Here is a 12,020-nt window from a genome sequence, read left to right as displayed (position 1 = left end):
GGGCATAACTTTTGCACTGCAGCTCAGTCCTCAGAAGAGAACCAATTGTTAATTAGATTATTTAATGTTCTTTGTTTTTCTTAACATTTGTTTAATTTGAAACTGAATACAGTAAGAAGGAAAGACCTTTTGTGAATTTTCATTAAAGAAATCAGCGTGTGCTGAAAACATATTTCTGAATACTCTTCAAGAGTAGGAAAGTCTTCAGAACAAGGTGGCAAACCAAGCTATCACTCATATTTTAGAACTTAGGGATAAACACACAAACCCCTCCATTTTTTAATCAGGTGGACATGGAAAGAACTGGGAGTTCCTAAGGTTGTTTTGGGCTTTTTTTCATACCTTTTCCTAAATCAGAATTAAGTAACAAGTTAGTTACTTTCCTTTTCTTTAACATTCAGATCTTGCTTATGCACAGCTTCAAATGTTCTCCTTTATTATCTATGCATCCATATTCTCTACATGTCTTTTCCCCAGTGACTGACTGCCTCTGAAGAATACTGATTAAGATGAACCCTGTATGCCTGATCATTCTCAGTAGAAGCAAGTTTTTTCAATTTTTCACTCCAACTAAAGATCAGCTTGGGACAATCAACACTACTGCAAGTTTTCAGGTTGAGATTTGAGAATTTGCTGGCTAGTTCAAAATGTAATATTATGCTTTTGTAAATTTAGAAAGAACTTTCTCCTCTTGGTAGTAGAGACACACAGATTTTGTGTTTTTATTGTGTGGGTTTGTGGTTGGCTTTTTTTTTTTTCTTTTTTCCCCTCAGATACAACATAAGGAAGTTGCTGGAGATACAGTTATTGCATTCTTTGGTTGTTTTTTTTCTTTTTAAGTGGTTACCTAATTGCCCAAATTCTTTTGTAGCAACAATCACCTCGTGTTGCAGTGAAGTAACTTCAGTTTATATTAAAAAAATAGAGCAGCTAAAGCTTTGGGTTTGGCATGAGTGAGTATTATCTGCCCAAAACCATGCTTGATTTGGAGGGTTTTGGCTATGGTGGTGCAAATCCCTTGATGTAACTTCAGACTTTAGGTCACAAAGGGATATTTAAGTTCCTTCGTGATAACCGAGCATGACTCAGTGATTAAAGATGTTGGGTGACCCAACATCTCTGTAACTCTGCTACAGAAAATAAAGTCATGGCCAGAAGCCTTTAAACCCACATACTTGTCTATGTGTTTATTAATGTCATCCCTAGTGGCAAATGCAATATATAGTTTAAAAAAATAATGCTCTATTTTTAAACTGGATTTATAAAGTCCGAATGTTAACTTAGAAATTAAACATTTTGGTACTGGGGCCTCTAGGATATGTTGGCAGTGGAAAAACTAACCTACACCAGATGGCAGAGGTTAAAGAAATACTATAAAATATGGCTTCTATTCATACAGTTCTCAGACAAACAGAACCCCAAGCAGAAAAAAACTGTGAAAGTGGAAAACCTTTTCATTTGCTTACATTTCTCTTTGCTACTCAGCAAACCTGAGAGGTATTGTATCATCACGTATCAAGAAAGTAATATGCCAGATTGTTGTAACAGGTGGAATATGTTTGTTTGTAACACGTTGAATCTGAAATAAAGAAAGGACCAACGTTACTAAAGGTTCTACAAAAACATTTACAAAATGTAAGTACCTCGGTTTTGTACCTGCAAAGCTTACTGCATAAATGAGAATTTGAGACAGTAGCTCCAATTTACACACAAAATATAAAAATTAAACTCTCCGTTTTTACAGGTTCAGTTAATTTGGCTAGGTGAACATCTAAGCTAAGGAGATAATTCTGCTTTAGCACTTTTAATTAAGCATTTAATAAACACAAAAGAGAGCAACCTTTATCTAGACTTTATTCTATTTTGCCTAAACTGTATAATCTCTGTACTTCAGAGCCTTACTTTTGTAAATTCAATGTAATTGACTTACATAGCATTTGATGAATCTACTATTTCTAGAATATAAATGCATCCTCATAATAGAAATACTTCCTGTACATTTTTGTCACTTCAAAAAATCCACTGTGAACCCCAACCTGTAAAGCAAAATGTGTGATACAACCCATTTTCTTATCCTACATGTAGTCATGTGATATTTAAAAAAAAAGAGGAAAAAAAATGATGTGAACTTGGGCACAATGGACCATGCTGTCAGAAATATTCAGTTGTCAAAATGCAGATGGCATAAAAGCACAGAAACAGATCAGTTATTTGATTTTTTTTTTTAATAGGAGCTATTGTGTAGATTTTAAAAATTGATAAGAAGCCTAAAAATGTGGGTGGATAGCTAGAAATGTCTTCAAGGATACCTAAATATTTCTTGAAAATCCTGTTCATCTGAACAGTTAGGTATTTAATACCTTGAGACACATAGTCCAATGTCTGAGATAGACAAAAATAAATGTTTTCCCACATAAACAGTCATTTAAAGGGAAAACAGCAAGGTGGCTGAGGAGGGAAAAGCTCCCTGAAGTCTTCTCTTTTTCCCTTAAAATAATAATAAATAAATATTTTTTTTAAGAAAAGCTGAAGCAAATGGGAAGTTCTGCACAATGAAAACAGATACTGAGCAGTTTTTGAGAACATTCTGCAAAGGTTTTAGGTACTTGAAGTTGCTGAGCTACAAGCACATTACTAATGAAACTACACTACTAAGGGCATTCAGAATGACCATTAAGATCAGTAACGAGCTACCTGGCCAACCTCAAGAGTTCAGCTAGAGGCAGGCTCTGCATTTTTCTTCTTGAGCAGTTTCCAAGACACACAGAGGAGTCTTGAAATTCAGAAAGTGCTTAAAACTACTACAACTGATTCCTCCTTCTGCCCGCTCTATTTTTGCCCCTTTTGCCTGTAAGAGTAGTGGCATTTTGGTGTGAATACAAAGCCCCTTTGCGATGGAGAGAGTCAGTGTTCGTAACAAACTCTTCTCTTATTGCTAGGCAACACTGAGCAATGTGAATTTGTCACTTCTGTTTGGTGCAACTTTCGATTTCACCTCCAACTGTAACAATATAGCCTGCTATATTTTAGATGCCACTATGGTTGGATGCCATCCCAGGAAAGATGTGAACTACTACTGACAGGGAGTGAATGACTGGCAATGGGCATAAGCAGTTTTTTGATTCTTAAGCCTTGACATATAATTAATTGTTAGATTTATTCATCTATGAAACTCACACTTTGTGATTCCTGCTTACTGACTGCCTTCTAGAAAAGGCAAATGGAACATACAAATTTCCAGTGAGGCAAAGTTTTGTTTGCCTGTTTACCTTTTTTCATGTGGTATTGGCTCTGTTCATGTCTTTCTCCACTGGCTGTCTTTTTTAAGGGGTGACTATATATAAAACTTAAGTCTTAAGTACCCTCAGTCAAGTGAATGTCATTATTTCTAAGGCATATCCAATTGTTTGAATAAATATGTTCCTTAGTTCAGATTACAACAGATGCCGAGCAACCCTTACACACTGCCGAATATCTCCAGGATCCAACACCACCAGTTGTCAAGGAGCTCAGATTATCACAGAATGAATACTGTAGTCATAATTTTTTCAATCTGAAATGAAATCCCCCATTCAAGATAAAATAAGTTTAATGCTATTACATGTTATCTATGTTTTTTTGATAAGAGGACTGATAATTTTTTTTTTTTTTTAATTTTGTGTGTGATTGTCTAAACTGGCTACTAGGTCTCTGATCTTTTATCTTTGAAGAACTAAGTCTGTTTGGGAGGAAAAAAAAAGGAAAACTGAAAACCAGTATTGTTTCACCACCTTTGGCTAAGATATAGCTAGAAAGAGGGACGAATTTATACTTCAAATAAAATATACATCTTCTGAAAAATCATCATCACCAGTCATTTTCTCTGAATGTTCAGAAGCATTTAATGATCACATCAGCTACAGAAATATGCCAAACAACTGAGAGTCTTAGTAATATTTTACTCTTTGCATATTTTCACTGACTCACTGAAAACAAAAGGAGTTTCTGTAACTGTATGAATGAACCATGGCATGTGCGTATTCTTTTAAGAAAGGCCAAGGGTGCAGTTCTATTTTCTTAGCTCTGCTTTCATATTTATGTGTCTCATTTCCAGCTCATTGCTGATGCCTTAGTTGCACTATCCATCAACACTTTTATCCTCCTTGTTCCTCAAAAAGAACATAAAATCCTTTTTTTATGTGATGGTAATATTATTGCAAATAAAAGCAAATACCAAAATCTTTATTAGTCTGCCAAAATAATAAACTATTTAATAAAAGCATGCTGTAAAAATAAGGTCATTTGCATCACTCAAGTTTCTTGCAGGAAATACAGAGAATTATTGGTCAAAAAGTACAAACTGACAGCAATTATTTCTGTTGTTGATCTAATGCTGCCTGAAAATGGGTTAAAAAACGCACTGAGGTTTTGCAAGTTTGCTGTCTTTAAATGTTTGTTTTTAAAGCTATTGTATACAGAGGAGCCTGGGAGAATCAAAATTTTCAAAGCTCTGCTTTTTTACCAATCTTCTTCATAACAGAAGGAGAAATGACTAGATAGAAATCTTTACAGCAAAGCTCATACTAACCTTCTGACTCCCATACTGCCAGAAGATTTATCATCCAAATATTTACCATTTTTATATTCCATATTAATTGTATTTGGTTAGGATTTGTGACAGCTTTAGCTATATGATTTTTTTTTCACCTTTTTCTTTTGTCATTCCTGCAGACAGATCAATGCAAAGCTTTTATTTAAGCAGTTTGGTAAATGTTTAAAGCTAGTAAAAACATGCTTTTAAAATCATGTATCTAATGCCTGGTCCTTTTTTCTTGTACTACGAACCTGACCATTATTTTCTCACTGCAGTTTCTCTCCCCATCTGGCAGTTCTGCAAATATGTTATTGATAGAGCACAGAAAAATCAGTTGCCGTGGTGAGATTTAAACACTGCTAGTGATGTCCCTGCATATTTCCCCAGAACAACCTGCATACAAACATTAAAAAAAAAAGATAATCTTAAAAATCTATGAGATTATATATAATCCTATTCATCTGACACAAAGTATTTACTTTAATTGTCATAATCTAAATGTTAGGGACAGATCTTTGGAACAACTGAGTTACAAGGTTTCTGAAAAGACTGTTAAAATACTTATTACAATGATGTTTTGTAATTTATGCAGTTGTAAATCTCCATACATCTCAAAATACTCTGACAAGTACAGCTATGCCTACTTCACAGAGAGAGAATGGAAACAAAGAGAAGCTGAAGTCACGTGAATGATCACGCAATGATCAACAAGTTATTGACCAGAGAATAAAATTCCAAGATTCAGATCACTGGTGCTGTCCCAATATTTTTGGGCTCTACCGCCTCTGCTTCCTAAGTGCAATAGAGATGCTCCACTTATTTAGAGGATGAGACCTGTATAGAGATGAAATATTTTTAAAATGTATTACATATATTGAAATGAGTACTTCATGGAGCCCTGTTAGTATATTCAATCATGCTTTAAAACATAAACCAGCCAGGAGTTATTCTCCTTGCTTCAGAGACCGTGGACTGCTGAAAGCTGAATTAACTCTTCTGTGAAATAATGTTTAGGATGTCATGTGATATGTGTAGCGTAGATAAAAAACATGTACATTAGGAAGAGCACATTTTTTTATTCTGAAGGTGTGGAATTTTGGTATTTGTATACATTAACAGGTTCAGTAACTGTGAGTTTTTGTCTTGAGCTAGGTTACACATTCTGGTAAAGTCACCCATATGTAGCTAAATCAGCAGTTTCCAAAGTTGACTTGTTTGGATACTGCATATAGTAACAGCAGTTCCTGGAGTAACAGCTCCCAGAGATCTGCAGGACTGTGTACTTCAGCAGGAAGGTGTTCAAGTCTTAAGACAACCGTACAACTGAAATACAGAACATGTACAATAGTTTCAGAATACTACAACATTAATCAGTGATATGGTTTAAATTAAAAGCACTTGCACTGTATGTGCCTGGTATTTATTGGGATTGCAACGCTATGTATACATCATTAAGACAAACTGTACAGATGGGATTTTAAAAGACTTAGATAATTGTATGAATGTTAATTAGAGCTTTGTCTATTCAGGCTAAGATATGTAATAAAGATATTAGAAATCACATTTTTCAAAACACTATATCATGTATTACCTGCAAAACTCAGCAGAACTGCAAACGTCTTTTAAGGATTATTTCTGAACTGGGTTGTTTAGGTACAAGAGAACTAAGTAAATTGTCAACAGTGAAACAAACCAGTGGAAGTGAGTGAAAACATTGTAGTTTGTTAAAATTCCCTTCAGCTTTAAAAAATAAAACCCAAATCAAAACCAAACAATCACCAAACAAACAATTAAACAACCTAAACCAGGCAACGGAAACTAGCAAATTGAAATTAATGTCTATGCAGCAAGAAACAGGGATAGCTCTCCCTCTGGGTTAGTGGCACAGGTGACTACAGCCAGAGAATCTGTGAGATGAACCCATGGTTCACAACCTGGCCTTTCAAGTAAATCTCTGCAGATGGATGGTAAACTTCTGCTCTTGTCTCAGCAGTTTTTCCTGAAATTGTAACGATTCTCTAATGTTATTGCAGTAATACAATGACTGCAAAACTGTATGTTTTCAAAAATTGTAATGCTTACACTAAGACTAAAGACCAGGTGTCCTGGTTTTTGTCCTTGCCCGATTTCTGAGGCATTATACAATCAATGGGACACACAGAAGAGATCTTTTTGTTCAAAACCAGTTCTTATCGATATAGTAATCAGAAGTGTCTTTCAGACTCTTGCAAACTATTTCTTTACTTCAAAGCTTAAACAACATCAAAGAAAGCATACAGACAAAGCAGTGCTGGAAAGGAAGTAACATGCCCTTATTTTAAGCACTTGCCCACTTGTCACTCTTAAACTCTCATCTGCCTTTCAAATGTAGTGTAATCTAATTTTTATGCATACTGTATGCTCAAACAGACAATTTCCTCATTTCAGAGTATGTCGAGTTTGGTAAAGGCTTTTGTACTTTTCCTTAACCTGTTTCAGAAATAGCACTGTCACCATTTGTCTCAGTAATATACAGGATGTTGGAAATTGACATTTATATATAGAGAAGTGAAAAGAATATTAGTTTTATCTAAGACCAGATCCCCTCTTCCCCTCCAGTTAGATCTGAATTGGGTCACTTCAGGGCTTACTGTGTAGGACGATTTTAAGCAATGGTCCCTGTGGTTGCAGGCTCTATCACCTAATAATTGACTATGACAGGAATTATATGTCCAAAGCCAAGGGGTAGAGGGAATAGCATATGTCTGGGTCAATTATAAGGTGGAAGACCCTGCAACAAAAAAGACTGCACTGATTAGAGCATGATGTTGACATGGGAGCTGATGCTTCAATGTTATTTCAAAGGGCACTGTCACAGCCACCCTTCCTTGAGGTCTCAAAATCAGAGGCAGATTATGTCAGTGGCTTATACTACAGATTAGGTAAAATAAAGTTCAACAGGACAGTGAAAGTTACAATTCATTTGTTGCTTTTTTTTTGTACTGATAAAATGCTTTCCCAGTATCACTCAAGATTAAACTCACTGCTTTGCTAATTAGGTCAAAACAGCTGCATCCTTACTAGATCAATTCTCTCTTAAAAAATCTGACTGTGAGACGAAAAGAGTATTAAATGTGACACAGTTAAAAACTGTTTTGATTGTTAACGTTATTAACATTATCTGTACTGGCAAAATCCAACAGAATAGGAACAGCAGGATAGAGACAAAAGAGTCCTTAAAGCTATGTTATAAATATTTTATGGTACAGGAGGATTTTTGCAGTGAAACAAATGGGTCAAAAAAGCTGCTGTTTGCTTATTCCTCTGAAACTTCAGCAGCTTTAACCTACTCAAACGTTCTTAATCAGGATGAACTGCAGAACCATTTAGTTAGTGAGTAATGATCCCAAATTATGCACCACCACAGTATGATACCACAGTTCATTTTTAGATTTTCATTGCACCACTTCAATTTTCTGACTCTTCTTTGAAAGTTGTTTCTCTGAATTTCTGCGTCTCTGTAAAAATATCCAAGTCATTTCTGCCTACAAGATCCCAGTAGTTTAGCTCATGATGATGGAGAAGATACTGTAGCTTAACGTCATTAACTAGATAGCTAATTTATCTCTGTTTTCATGGATTATTATCCATGACCACATTTTTCCTGGGTGTTTTGCAGCCATCAAGTAGATTGCTAACTCCCAATAAACTAAAGCCTATAGTGTTAGGCTCAAAGTTGTTGCATGGTGAACACATTATAAGGATTATTGAGCCTGAAAGATCTTTTTTGTCTCCTCTAGAAATGTTAATAGATCAGAGTCTCTAACAAACAGAAATCCTCCAAAATTTTCATCCTCAGTCTTCACCAGCAGTGAATTTACCTTGAAAGGAAACATGTCGTGTTAGATAACAGGGACTTGGGTTTGAATCTTGCACATGTACTCCTCTAAACCAAACTCATTTCTGATCTACATTTGTTTCAATGTAACATTTTACGAGCTCTCACATTTGTTTTATATTTAAAACTTAGGCATATTTTAAAATTTGAAATGTTTATTTCTAAAAGAATCAATTTTTTTCTTTATAAGTGAGAAAAATATAGGCAGATATAAAAGTTCTTTAACCTGTAGCTACAACATCCACACATAACTTTTTCCATTGCAATCAAAAGATGCATGTAGAACAGAAACTCTTTTGGTACTACAAGCTTTTTTGTGAGCTGGAGGTGCTCAGGCTTATTTTTCCCCCCCTTGAAAGTACTGAAGGACTTCATGTAGAGAAAAATACATTAAAATCCCATGGATTAAGCTGAACAGAAAAAAAGTAAATTAAGGATTTTTCCAATCAAACTTGACATTTTCTCTTGGTGGTAATTACTGTTAGTGTTTTTACTAATAAAGTAAAAATTTTCAATACTGAAAACAGCCCTAGTCGAGTGAAAAAATTCATCGGCTGCCAGTGAATATTAATTTTAGCTTGTGCTAGTGCCTGCTGGAAATGGAAACAGACTGGTCATTTCAAGGGAGGTGTGACTTTATAAGATTAACTTTATACTTTTGACTTGCTGAAGACTGGTAGAATTGTTAATGAAAATTGAGTTCATCAAAAGCTTAGAAAAACTGACATCATATATTACCTATCAATCAAGAACATATATAATGCTATTTCAGGCTAAATTTAGTTTCTGTTGCAATGGCTAATAAATACAGGTCTAAGAGTCTTCTTGAATGCTAAACAGAGGACAAAGCAAAGTTGCTGGACTTCATAGCTCTGCAGAAACAAGTCAAATCACCTATGAAAATGACAAGCCTTGTTTTAGCAGAACTAGGAACTACGGGATTAGCTGTATATGTTTTTTAGGAGTGTTTATATGGAGCACTCAAGAGCAAGAAGCCCCTAGGCCTAGTAAGTCATCCTTCACATACAGCGCTGATCAGCAGGGCCAGATCTGTGAAGACAGAGCTGAAGTCACTGTTTCTGTCTAAAAAGAAGTGAACAGTGTGACAAGGTGTTCCAGCTGATCTTAGCAGGCTGTGTTATCTTGGGCATAATGCATTGTTAGGATGGTTATGCAGCACTCAGAGCAAAGCTCTTTGTATCTGGCAGGCTTGAAATGTAGACAGAATGACCCTGAGTCCTTCTACACCTGAACGGGGAGAAGCACCTCCTGAGAAATTCCTTTCATTCAGATTTTAGTAGTATGTCAATATCTCTCATGCTTCCAAACCAGAAGCTTTTAACCAAAATTTAATTCCAATATATCTCATAGAAAAGTAGATAATATCCTGTTTACTGTGAATTAAGTGAAAATTTGGGGAAGTTGTCAATGACAGGCAGCTAAAGGAACTCTGTAGCCAGTTTCTTTGTTAAAAAGACAGAAGTATCCTCTTGTAATATCCCAAATAATTTTTCTGCATTACATAAACAGCTTTGGGTATTCACAGCAGCACAAATTCTGCCCTTCCACCTGTTACATGAGGCAAACACCTCTGACTGCAGCAGAGTCAGAGCAAGACACCCTAATGAGGGGCAATTGTGGCACACGAAACCGTAACATTCCCGTTTTGGACTTGGCACGGTAAGTAAAGGAGATTTTCAAAATCTTTGTTTCAAAATGGAAATATTCTTCTAACGTTACGCCTGCTTTACATATGCAGTATTCCGTTACTTACTGGTGATTATAACAGGAAATCTTTCAATTAAGAACTTCAGCAGTTCACCTTTAACTGCCAATCACTGGCTAATTGGCCCCTTTCTAATAGGCACTGCAGCTCAGGTATGCTAAAGTGACTGTTTCTCAGAATAACTTGCTGAAAGTAAGTTATTTTTAGAACTCATTTAGAAGAGAACTTAATTAACTATTCCAGATCGTTAGGGATACTGCACTGCATTTTTTAATCCTGACAGGTTCCTCCAGTTATATTAATTCATTATAACTATTTTCAACTTTCTAGGCAGAAAAGGGTGAGAAAAAAAGCACTGAGCCATTCTGCACAAACTGCCCAGTACTTCCCTGAGAAAAAAAAAACAGCTTTGGTGAATGTTATTGTTTCAGCTGCTGCAGCAGAATGTCTTGGGGCAATGAGCCTGAGAGATGATGCCCTCTCTTTTGTCCACTCTTGTATGCCAGAACCTTTTAAGAGCAGTGACACTAGACCAGAGCTGTTTCATTAGGTGAGTGAGAGAGGACAGATTTTCTCACTGAATATGTTCCAAATAATTTGAAAACAGCATTTTTGGGGGGTAAAATACAGATTTGTTTTGAAACTCCACTTTACTAATTCAATTTTGACATATTTCACAAATTCTAGAAGCCAAATCCCACTTTTTTATTTGTGCAAATAACTACTGATGTCTTCATCAAATGGAAGTGAAAATTCCAATCTCACTAGCAAATGAAGCAGACTTTGGTCCTGCAGTGTCATATGTAACTCCTACTTCAAATTTGTCTGACTTGTAAGTGGAAATTTGTTTCTTGAAAGCTGTAAAACTAAACGCAATAGAACCATCTGCTGAAAAAAAACAGCAACATTGTATCAGAACAGATTAATAATAACAGACCTTTGAGAAAATAGGGGACTTGAGAATTATTATCTCTTCCAGATTTTCTGACAATGCTACTTGGAAGAGAGCTTTACAAGCCCTTTAATATTTGTTATAAAGTTGTGTGATTAAAGCTACTGATTTTATGGCCTCTCCATTTTCCAAAGCAGTAAAATAACTTATGTACATGATTTTTAGATTTCCCATGTATCATTGGTAAGTACTGTAAAAGAGCACCTTTTAAGTGTCCACAACTACTAGCTGAATTATTCTTTCTTGTAATAATAAAAAATAAAAATATTTCATTCAAACCCAGAAAAGACAGAGGTGATGTATGATAAAACAGCTCCCTTCTTTTTTTTTTTTCTTTTTGCAATAAATCAAATACCGTTTTTTTTTCTCTTTTTTACAGTTCCTCTGAGGTGTGGTTATATTCTACCAGTTCATGTACTATGCAGTATTGCTTTATTCAATTTAGTAATCTCTGCTAAAATCTGAGTACACTGGATTTAGAGTTTTAATTCAGAACAGGCCTCCATTACCTTTCTGAGCCAAAAAAATGAATCCCCAGCCCCCCAACAAAATCCCTGCACTTTCATCAGAATTTCACACCTAAATAACTCTTTCAGATCATCCAAGATGTTTTGAAGAGCAGAAAAAGCTTTCTAAGAATTACGCATTAAGTCATCGTCTAGTGACGATGATGAGCTAGAAGGAAATCCAACTGTCCTGTAAGTAATTCCAATGTAAGACAAATATTTTGTCACAACTGCTGACCCGTCATGGCCAAAGCATGAACTGAGGATGTATTTTTTAAAACATGCTTTTTGTAATTGTTCCTATGCAGAAAAAATCCATGCTGTGATTACTACCTCTTCATAACTAATTATCAAATAAGTTTTATACTGATTGTCAATTCTCGAAT

The sequence above is a fragment of the Streptopelia decaocto genome, assembly GCF_964273445.1.
Source record: "Streptopelia decaocto genome assembly, chromosome: 7".
NCBI lineage: Eukaryota > Metazoa > Chordata > Aves > Columbiformes > Columbidae > Streptopelia > Streptopelia decaocto.
Note: the sequence above shows the minus strand (reverse complement) of the source record.